Source organism: Lemur catta, chromosome 25 (genome assembly GCF_020740605.2).
Source record: "Lemur catta isolate mLemCat1 chromosome 25, mLemCat1.pri, whole genome shotgun sequence".
In the NCBI taxonomy this organism is placed as follows: domain Eukaryota; kingdom Metazoa; phylum Chordata; class Mammalia; order Primates; family Lemuridae; genus Lemur; species Lemur catta.
In genome coordinates this window covers 5,537,191-5,549,474 of record NC_059152.1, presented here as the reverse complement: position 1 = coordinate 5,549,474, position 12,284 = coordinate 5,537,191, and positions in this window count along the sequence as shown.

The following is a 12,284-nucleotide window of genomic DNA, read 5'->3' as shown; positions in this document are numbered from 1 at the left end:
GAAACAGGGCATCTAATGACCCGAGAACAGAGCTTCAGAATAACCGTCGAAACACAGCAGGCCAGGTTGCAGACAGCAGTTGACACTGCGAGAGGCTTTGCCCACTTCAGTGGTGGATCTGTGCGCAAGGCATGCACTGCTGTCTGCAGGACTGAAGCGCTAGCCCCTAGAAGTATTGATGCTTCACCAAGTTCATCCGGGCTCCCTTCCAACACAGCATCCAACAGAAGAGAAACTGCTGGGATGAAGCCAAATTGAGCAAGAGAGGAGCAGAAGGTTGAAATACAAGTAGAATAAGGAACAGTCAACAAAATCCTCAACAGAATACCTTTTTTTGAACACTTAAAAAAAAAAAACCTCCAAGAAGCTTCTATGAATCATGCTTCCTTTTCAAAGTTGAGGAAAACTAGTTTTCCTTAAAAAGAAACCCCAGAAAAGTTTTTAGATCAATCTTATACAAATTTACTTTAAAAAATCAAGAGCAGAAATAACATCTTTACAATGAAAATCTATCAGAAAGAGGCCCACAGAGCAGATCAAAACTAGTTCATTGGAAAATGTCCTAAAAGATATTAAGAAAATGATATAAAAATATGAAGGAAATTTAGAATTGGAAAAATTCAGAAATAAGATAAACTCGGGAAGGCATTGGAAATAAAAACATTTCAGAAATGACTAGAAAGAATGCAAATGAAGACTACAGATAATGCTTTAAATAAGAGGTAAAAATACAGATACGGGAAAATTTTTTAAAAATTAGGAATTGGCAAATAGGGAAAGAAGGTTCAACATGTAGATAATGGAAGTCTGAAACAACTATAGTTCCAGAAAACATTAATGTTAAAAAATAAATGAAACAATATTTTTAAAGTGCAATAAGGAAGCAAAGACAAATGATACATTAAAACATTAGGCAATCATCAGGCTTCCACAATTATGCTTTATGTCTGAAGAAAATGAAGTAACATTTCTAAGATAAGGAAAAATGTGAGCTGAGGTTTTTATATCCAACAAAATTAACTTTTAAGTATTAAGCACAAGCTTACCCAACAAACAAAAACTGGGGAAAAATATTGTTCCCTTTAGCTCTTCCTCAGTAATATACCAGAAAATGAGCTGCAAGTAACCAAAATAGCTAGAAAAATAGTGATTTAAAGACTGGTGGTGGGCATTAAGCATGTTGCTTATACAATTAAAAAGAGTATAGTATGCAAAAACATTTGGTTTAGCTGATGGTAGTCTGATATATTTATGGGATACTTTAATTCATTTTTTTTTTTTTTTTTGAGAACCAGCATTCTTAGTGTGGGAAAAAGGAGATACAGCCGTAAAACAGAACGTGTAAATTTTTTTTAAAATATCCTGGTAGTAATGAATTTGAATTGGACATGCTGGTATAAGTTCACGAATGTATACTAAATATACTTGTGTATATATGTGTATACGTGTTCATAAGTTTGTACCATTCATAATAGGATTGCTAGCACATCTGTTTGGTTTTAAAATGCCATTTTTTTTTCCACTAAAAGAAACCAGGACTTGGGAAACTAATCTGTGGCAGGAAACATAAAAGGTAAGCCTAGGTAGGACATCTTAACAGAACAAGTAGACATTGTCAAAAGCTGCTAGGTAATTTCAAAAAGATTCAAGAGCCAACTTAAAGGGGCTCCCACTGTCCAAACATTTGATCTTCAAAAAAGATAATTACAATTTATTAAAACCCATCATAAACATATTAAAAATGATTGGTCACCGTTGAAGGACGATGGAGTATTCATTATTTTGAAAACTGAAAAGGGAAAAAAGTATTTTTTTTTTCTCTTTCCTCTATTAACTGCCCAACTCTTTGAACTGTACAACTGAGCAACCAAATGGTAGATGAAGGGAGGAAGATGTCTCTTTTTAGCGTTTTAATAATAAATAAGATTATATTGCCATTTTGCAACCTCTAGTGGATTAATGGATTTAGACTGTGAGCATCAACTGCTATTAACATCACAGAAAGAGAGAAAACCAGACATTTTATGACTCCCAATGAAAGCACTCTACCTCACCTCTAGTTTTGCCGAAGGGCTTAGAGATGAGTCTGATCATGCCTCTGGGTCCAGCTGTCTGCCAAATTGCAGGAGATACAGGGGACATGTTGAACTGAAGCGTGAATGTGCAATTAGCAAAATCCAAACTATGGGAAACTACAGGTTACATGTGACAAAATTCAGACTCGGGAACTATAGGTTAAGTGCTCTGTGATTTTCAATAGATAAACTGTACGGAAAGGGATGGGAAGGAAGTTCCACATTATAAAATCGGCAAAACTAAACTAGATTATTTAGGGATGCACAGTCCGGTGATAATAAAGATATACAAGGAAGTGATAACTATAAAAGTCAGAATAGCAGAATAGTGTTTTACTCTGGGGGAGGAGGAGTGGGAGAGCATTGATATTGGTTAGGACAAGGCACTTGGAGGGGATTCTAGAGGTAGCTAGCAAAGTTTTTTTTATGATCTTGGTGGTGTTTATGGGATATCTGCCTTATGATAACATAATAACTTATTAAGCTATTATATTATCACCATATTATAAGACAGGTGTTGGCTTATCATGACTTCTTAAGCCATGTAGTGATTGTGTATAGTTTTCTGTATTGCCTGTTTTACAATATATTTTTTAAAGTATTAGTATTTTGGTACTCTATAATGCAACTTACAATCAATGACATCTTCAATTTAATGTAATTGATTGTAAGTTGCATTATCATTTTAGGTACCATTGAAAGAAAAGTCCATTTAATGACACTCCATCAACTTTAGCACATATTCTATTTTCAGAAATTGGAAAATGTTTACCTTAGAACAAATGATATGCAGTAAGTACACACCACAGATCCTGTTCCTTGTGCACAAAATCAGACAACTATCCTCACCCCCTAAAAACTGTAGTTTACTCCCTGAACAGTTGGCACCAAACAGCTGCTGACCTTAAAAGACATGAAACACCATGTAAGGAAGGATAAGGCACCAGGCTGAAAAGAAGGGATAAAATGAAAATATACTAAACAGTATGATTCCCAATCCCATTTCCCCATTTAACTCTTACTCTCTCTTCTTTCTGAGATTCCAATTATACATATGTCAGACAGTTCAAAATTGTCCCACGGCTTTTAGATACTGTTATGCTTACTTTCTACTCTTCTGTGTTTTTCAGTTTGGGTGATTTCTGTTGACTTATCTTCAAGTTTACTGATTCCTTCTCTCCGTTGCATCTAGTGATGAGATCATCAAAGGCATTTTTCACCTCTGTTGTATTTTGTTTTAATTTTTAATTACACATACTAGTTATACACATTTCAGGGGTACATGTGATATTTTGACACATGCATATAATATGTAATGATCAAATCAGGGTAATTGGGATATATGAAAAAATGCTCAACATCACTAATCATCTCTTACGTATTTTCTTTCTAGCATTTCTGTTTGACTGTCTCTTATAATTTCTGTCTCTCTACTAACATTCCCCCATCTGTTCATGCATATTGTCTGCTGCCTTTTCCACTAGACTTTTAACATATTAACTATAGTTGTTTGAAATTCCTCATCTGATAGTCCCAGTCCCAGTATATGAGTCTGGTTCTGGTTTTTTTGTTTGTTTGTTTGTTTTTCTTGGTGTTTTTTTTTTTTTTTTTTTTTTTTAAGACAGGGTGTTGCTCTGTTGTTCAGACTGGAGTGCAGTGGCACAATCACAGCTCACTGCAAGCTCCAGCTCTCAGGCTCAAGTGATCTTCTTGGTTCAGCCTCCCAAGTAGCTGAGACTACAAGTGCACACCACCACACCTGGCTAAATTTTTTTAATTTTTTGTAGAGATGGGGTCTCAATGTGTTGCCCAGGCTGGTCTCAAATTCCTGGCCTCAAGTGATCCTCCTACCTCTGCCTCCCAAAGTGCTGAGATTATAGGCATGAACCACTGTGCCTGGCCATGTCATGTAGTTTTTGATTGAGTGCCATACGTTGATGTAGAATAGTAGTGATTGAGGTAAATGATATTTCTGCCTAGAAGTGGACATGCCTCTTCCACTACTAAGTATTAATAGTTAGAGCAGAGCATCGGTAAGTCTAGTTAGGAGTTTAAGTGGATTTAGGTTTTGTTTCCATGATCATCATAACTCGGTTGTCTCCACCCAGTGTCATTCTTAGACATGCCCTGTGTCCCTGGCTTCTGGTGGTGGGGCTTTCTCAATTGCTCTGTTCCTTCTCTCTTGGTAGACTTCTACTGGTGTAGGCCTGTAACAGTTTCCTGCCCCTTTCCCACAGATAGATTTGTTCATTTATTTATTTTACTTTCCGTTTTTCCAGCTGCAATGAGTTTTCACTGTGTCCTGAAAAAAATGAGGTTTGCTGTTCTTCCCCCAGCAGTTTAAGGCTTTTGTTTTGCAGGGCAAAATAGTCCACTGTGCCTGCACCCCCAGAGAGGTTTTTCTGTTCTTCTGCCCTGCCCACAGTTTTTATTTTAAGTACCTGCTGAAGTTCCATGGAGAAGTCTGCAAGTGGGTGCAATTCCCCTTGTGCTATCCTTTAGCAATTCGTAAGAAACGTCAGCAGAATTTTTACTTTGTTGTGGGAAGGCCCCCTCTCCCTTCCATGCTCTGTCACAGGCAAGCCAGTGTTGGCACCTGCCCCTCCTGCAGTCTCCCGTCGGTCCTTGGAGTTCAGGATGCTTTTGCCCTGCAGTCTTAGCCCTCTGATGATTTAAAGAAAAGTAGATTATGCAGTTTCTCTTCTTATTAATGCAAAAGTGAATCTCTTTCCAGCTTCCCCCATCCTAGGCAGAAACAGAGCCCCAAATCTTTATTTTTTGACTGGTCATAGAGGACCTATTTCCTCCTCCCATTCATCCCCTGATCATCTCAGCCTAGACGTGTCTAGAGACAGAGCCATATCATGACCAGAAAAATTAACGGGGCCATTGCATAATTATATATTTAAAACAGCTGAGTCACTTGTGGCCAGAGGCAGATCGTAGTCACTCCCTGTTCCACCCCAATACTCAATCTGTTACATTGAGATACTGCTTTGTGACTAGATGCAACTTTGAGGGTAATGCTCTTATTAAATGTGTCAATTAGATTAAATGTTATAATCCACTGCACCATAAAAGCATTATCCATCCTTGTTTCTCAAACTCTCAGCAAGATCCTGGTGATATGGTCAGCCTTTCACATTCTTATTATTTTTGTTTGTTTTGTTTTGTTTTGTTTGAGACAGAGTCTCGCTCTGTTGCCCGGGCTAGAGTGCCATGGCGTGAAGCTCACAGCAACCTCAAACTCCTGGGCTTAAGTAATCCTTCTGCCTCAGCCCCCCGAGTAGCTGGGACTACAGGCATGCACCACCATGCCCGGCTAATTATATATATATATATATATATATATATATATATTTTTTTTTTTAGCTGTCCAGATCATTTCTATTTTTTTTTTTTTTTTTTTAGTAGAGACGGGGTCTCACTCTTGCTCAGGATGGTCTCGAACTCCTGACCTCGAGTGATCCTCCCACTTCAGCCTCCCAGAGTGCTAGGATTACAGGCGTGAGCCACCGCGCCTAGCCTCACATTCGTATTATTTAGTGACTTCTAAATGCCAGGTACTGTATGTTGTATAGCACCTGAAGTCTTTCTAAACACATTCCAGTGTTTACTTAGCGCTTCTTGGCTTTCCGTTTAGGAGAGGCAGAAGAATAGTGGAAAGTTGCCTAAAACTCTAAGTTATCTTGGGGAAGCCACTGAAAAAAATTGGTTGTCTTCTTTTTTCTCACAGGACAAACATGAGGGGTTGACCTCTAACTCTGAAATTGCCACTCCACAGTTTAGTGAATGAAATAGTAAATTCTTTGATTTACAACCATTTAAAGACTATTCCAAAAGCTCCACAAGAGGGCAGCTCCTCCACACTTTAATGGCTGAAGAGACGTTCCAAGCACCTTTGAGATTATTATGAAACCACCTTTTTATACAATATTTTATTTTTATTTCTTTTAATTATACAAGTAAGACACAAATATATTCCCATTTATAAAAAATTCCAACATTACAGATCAATTTCAAGTTTCTTTTGATTAGGATCCCTAATCCTAGTCCCTTCCACTATTATCAGATTGGAGAGTATTTTCTTTTTTCTTTTTCTTTCTTTTTTTTAAGACAGGGTCTCACTCTGTTGCCCACTCCAGAGTGCAGTGGCATCATCATAGCTCACTGCAGCCTCAAACTCCTCTGGGTTCAAGTGACTCTCCCACCTCAGCCTCCTAAGTAGCTGGGATTACAGGGAGGACTTGAACTCCTGGCCTCAGGGGATCCTCCAACTTTGGGCACCAAAAGTGCTAGGATTATGGGCGCGAGCTACTTGCGCCCGGCCTGTATTGTTTTTGTTATGAAGTTTTGTTTTCTGTGACTTTTTAAAAACAGGATTTCTGGCCAAGTGCAGTGGCTCATGCCTGCAATCCTACCACTCTGGGAGGCCAAGGTGGGAGGATCACTTGAGGTCAGGAGTTCGAGACCACCCTGAGCAAGAGCAAGACCCCGTCTCTATTTAAATAAATAAATAAATAAATAAATAAATAAAACGTGATTTCTGTAACTTTTTTATCCACATGTAATTTGAACCTCTTTTTCTGTTAATGCACATAGATTACACTCTTTAAAATGCATGTGTCATAATTTACTTGTTTCTTAATGACATTTAGATTATTTTCTATTTTTTTTTTCCAAAATTCAAACATGGCTGCGTTGAATATTTCAGTACTTCATTTTGAAAAAAACCAAAGAGCCTCACAAGATTTCATGGTAATTGAGATTTTAAAGCTAATTTATTAATCCAAAGTTGGAGAATAATTTATGTAGGCTGGGCACCAGTTCTCCTTTGTAGGTGTGGAAAAATTCAGGTGTGAACCCATCTGGTCCAGGGTTTTTCTTTTTGGGAAGGTTTTTTATTGCTGTTTCCATTTCAGTTCTTGATATTGGTCTGTTCAGGAATTTCATTTCTTCCTGGTTGAGCGTAGGAGGCTCTGACTCGGGGGGGGGGGATGGGAGGAGGCATGGGCACTATACATAACCTAGACTTTTGTACCCCCATAATAAGCTGAAATTTAAAAAATGCAGCTTGAAATTCCCCTCGATTCTTTATGTGAACCGTAAAGCCAGTGCCCTTGTCTTTGTGAGCGTCGCCTTCCCATCCAGGTGTGAGCCACATCTGGCCTGGAGGGTCCGGCCCCTGCCGCAGTGGCCGTCCTTCCTCAGACGCTCACATCTCTCACACCCGGCTCTGACACCAGTCAAGGTCTGCAGAGGTTTATAAAAAACACGAGACCTTCTGAGCTCCATAAGCCAGTGCAGCCTTGAGTTTTTTTTAAATTACGGTATGATATATATCACGCGAAGTTTACCATTTTACCCTTGTTTTTTTCAAGACAGAGTCTTGCTCTGTCCCCCGGGCTAGAGTGCCGTGGCGTCAGCCTAGCTCACAGCAACCTCAAACTCCTGGGCTCAAGCCATCCTCCTGCCTCAGCCTCCCTGGTAGCTGGGACTACAGGCATGCGCCACCATGCCCGGCTGATTTTTTTCTATTTTTAGTAGAGACGGGGTCTCGCTCTTGCTCAGGCTGGTCTCAAACTCCTGGCCTCAAGCAATCCTCCTGCCTTGGCCTCCCAGAGTGCTAGGATTACAGGCATGAGCCACTGCACCCGACCTATTTTACCCTTTTTAAGAGTACAGTACAGTGGCATTAAGTATGTTCACAGTGTTGTGCAACTGTATCACCATCCAGCCCCAGAACTTTTCATCTTCCCAAACTAAAACTCCGTACCTCTTAAACACTAATTCTTCCTCGCCTCAGCCCTTGGAAACTTCTACTTTCTGTCTGTCTCTGTGAATTTGACTAAGTACCTCATATAAGAGGAATCGTATGGTATTTATCATTTTGTGACTGATTTATTTTTCTAAGCATAATGTCTGTTGCGTTTTTTTTAAGAGGGTCTCACTCTGTTGCCCAGTCTGGAGTGCAGTGGTGCAATCATAGTTCACTGCTACCTCCAGCTCCTAGGCTCAAGGGATCCTCCTGCCTCAGCCTCCCTAGTAGCCAGAGCTACAGGCATGCACCACCACGCCTGACTAACTTTTCTTTCTTTTTAAAATTTTTTTTTTTTTAGAGATGGGATCTCACTATCTTGCCCAGTCTAGCCTAGAACTCCTGGCCTCAAGCAATCCTCCCACCTTGGCCTCCCAAAGTACTGGGATTATAGGCGTGAGCCACCACGCCCAGCCTGTCTTCCAGATTTATCCACAATGTACCTTCCTGGGACTGAATAATGTCCCATGGTATATATATACTACATTTTGTTTATCCATTTATCTGTTGATGAATATTTGGGTTGCTTTTACATTTGAGAGATAGTTGAATAATGCTACTATCAACATGGGCGTACACAGCCTTGACTTTGCTTCAGAAAAAGTCAGTCGTGCATATCAAAGGTAGATTTTTGTTATTGTTTAAATGTAAAGTCTCTTGGCCGGCTAAGGAGGAAGCGCCCACTGGGTAGAAATGGAAGGTCAAGACTTTGGGAGAAGCGCAGTGGCAACCCTCTGGACTCCAAATAAAGGTTCTTTTTTTCTTCTTTTAATGAGAGGATGACAGTCATTTCAAACGTTAAGGAATGAGAAGCAGACTGAGGAGATATGGGGAGGTGCTGTTGAGATTTCACTGCTGACTTTGACAAGAGCCACTTTAGTCCATTCATTGTGGGCACAGACGCCCGACTGCAAAGGTTTAAGGAGCGTGTGATGAGGATTTGGAGACAGTGAGTACAGGTTCTTCTTTCGAGAACTCTCAAGGAGCCTGAGAAGGAGCCAGCCCGGTGGCAGCCATGCAGGGGACAGGCAGAGTGAGGACACTGTTCTGTCTTCTCGACATCATCTTGCTGAACCACTAGGGCTATTTTTTAAACTTGGCTTCTGTCTCATTCATTCCCAAGTGAAGAATCTGAGCATCAAAGGATTAAGTCACTTGCTAATTAGGCAAGATTAGAACCCAAAACTGTCTGACTCCAAAACACTGTATCACACTCCTGGAAGAGCCAAGGGCAGGCAGTTTGCTTTAGGATGGGGGAGAGGAAAGACGATGGGCTGACGGGAGCAAGCCCTCCACTGTCTTCATGTCACATGTCCCCGCATCCCCACCACTTTCTGCAGTTACTCATCGGGCGTCCTGACACCCTCGCTCCAACAATCCTTCCATCCCACAGAAACCAAAGTGCATTGATCTGACCCTACTACCTTTTCCCTGTCTCCCCCACCCCGTCCTTTCTGCTCGGCAAGCATTGCAGGCAACTCCCTGGCCACCCCCCTGCACCATCCCCTCCCTCATCCCCCTGGTTCAGTCTTGCTTGCTTGGCAACACCCGTGCGGCTGACTGAGGCTGCACACCCAGTCCTGGCAGCGAGTGGCAGGGGGGCCTTTCCACCTGACCAGCAGTCGTCCCACTTATCTGGTCTCTTCCCTCTCCTGGGTGACTGTCACGGGCAGTCTCTTCTTACCCACCCTCATACTTGTAGCTGAAGTCCTTGCTTCCCGTTCCCTGAGATTAAGTATATTACAGCAACACAGATAGCATTGGTGACCTTGATAGGAGTTTCTAGGGAGTGGTGAGAATAGGATTAGGGTGGGTTTAAGAGAGAAGCGTGCAGAGGGATTGGGGACAGTGAGTGGAGACAAACCTTTCCCAGTGTTTGTGGCAAAGGAGCCCAGGGAGATGAGCAAGTTTGGGAAGAGAATTGAGGGTCAGGATAACCATCTAGATGCTGGTGCTACTGCAGTGCACAGAGCCCTGTGCCACACACTCCACTCCACAGAGCCCCCCGTCTCCGCCCCTCCTCTGTCCCCCGGCAGTGAGATCTGGGAATGGGAAACAGCTCCAGGCACAAGAAGGGATTTCCTTTCTGTCCGAGAGCCACACTCCCGCTCCACCTATTCCTCCACCGAAGAGGGGCTGCACGGAGGCACTGCGGAGTGCCCTGGAGGCGTTTGCAGTTGGAAAACCCAGCTTCTGACATAATTCCCACTCCCCTTGACCACTCTGCTCCCTTAGCCTGTCTGACACACGGTCCCCATGGGCTGCCTCAAACACAAAGCCAGGCGCGGCGTGGATTTTGTCAGGTTTTAGTGGAGAGGTCATTAGAATAAGGCACAGCCATTAGCAGGGAATTTACTTTGCCAGTCTACCCCTGCCCCAACAGATGAATCAGGAATCAAAAGTGACTGCGACACTTAAAGCAGTTCCAACCTCATTCTGCTGTTCTGCCTACTCCTCTGGAAGATGGGTAGAAAAGATAGATGTGAGGCCGGGCTTGGTGGCTCACGCCTGTAATCCCAGCACTCTGGGAGGCCGAGGTGGGCTGATAGTTTGAGCTCAGGAGTTCGAGACCAGCCTGAGCAAGAGCGAGACCCCGTCTCTACTAAAAATAGAAAGAAATGATCTTGACAGCTAAAACAGCTAAAATTATATATATAGAAAAAAATTAGCCGGGCATAGTGGTGCATGCCTGTAGTCCCAGCTACTCAGGAGGCTGAGGCAGGAGGATCGCTTAAGCCCAGGAGTTTGAGGTTGCTGTGAGCTAGGCTGACGCCACGGAACCCTAGCCCAGGCAACAGAGCAAGACTCTGTCTCAAAAAAAAAAAAAAAAAAAAAAAAAGAATACTACGGGAGCAAAAATACATTACTTTTGTACAGTTTGAGTCAAAGTTATAAGTGTGTCCATCCCCCAGATAGTGTGCACTGTACCCATTATATGTGAATTTACCCATCCCCTCCTCCCCCCTCCTCCCTGCTTGATTTTTGTTGACTTTTACTATCATATGTGCACATGAGTATTGATCATTTAGTTCCAATTTAAAAGAGAGTACACGTGGTATTTGTTTTTCCATTCTGCAATATTCCACTTAGAAGGACGATGGTCTCCAGTTCCATCCAGATTGTTACAAAAATTATTAGTTCACTATTTTTTATGGCTGTGTAGTACTCCAAGGTATACATATACCACATTTTATGAATCCACTCATGTATCAATGGGCACTTGGGTTGTTTCTACATCTTTGTGATTGTGAATTGTGCTCCTATAAACATTTGGGTGCAAGTGTCTTTTTTAGAAAATGTCTTTTTTTTCGGGGTGGTGGTGGTAAATACCCAGTAGTGGGATTGCTGGATCAAATGGTAGGTCTACTTTTAGTTATTTAAGGTACATCCATACTACTTCCCATAGAGCTTGTACTAGTTTGCAGTCCCACCAACAGTGTGTAAGTGCTATACATACGATAAAGGGCTAAAAACCACAATCTACAAAGAACTCAAGCAAATCAGCAAGAGGACGTCAAACAACCCCACATCAAAAAAGTGGGCAAAAGACTTGAACAGAAGTGTTTCAAAAGAACATAGACTAATGACCAATAAACATATGAAAAAAATCCTTAACATCTCTAATCACCAGGGAAATGCAAATCAAAACTACAGTAAGATATCACCTAACTCCATTGAGAATGGCTTTTATCCAAAAGTTCCAAAACAACAGATGCTGGCATGGATTTGGGGAGACAGGAACACCTCCCAGTGGTTTTTGAGGTTCAGATAGGATACTGGTAAGAGCTCACACACCATGAGGGTGACATGGGTTAAATGGTTGAAGCCTGCAGTGGAGGGTGACCAGTGGAAAATGTGTTTACTCAATACAGCCACGTTCCTCAGCATGTGGTCCAGAGTAACACAACAGCCTGATGTCCTTAAACTTGTGAGTGCAGGGCTATTCCCCATTGGGCAGTGGGTGCTATTGGCACGCTGCGTCCTGCTGGATTCTGGGGGAAGCAGGCTCTGTGACTTTCCACCCCTTATCGTGGTCTCCTGCTTAGCATGAGGAGTTGGGTCCTCTTGCATGAGTTTACTTTACACTCTACCCAGGAGGTCAATACTTGCAGGTTAGAAGCTCAGAGGTTTCTGCTTTAGAGCAAGTATCTCTGGCCAACACAGGTGCTTAATAGGGTAGTTGACCGATGGACATCAATGCATCTGTAAAGGTTTTTCTTCACTTTGTATTAATCTTATTATGAAGCCACACTTCTCAGCCTCTGGCTGAGCTGATGGTAAAATATATTGCTCCAAACTATTTTACTTTGATTCATTAATTAAACAAATATCTTTTTCATGTGTGCCCATTATGTTACTGTGTGATAAAGGGTATTAAGTGTGTCACAAGA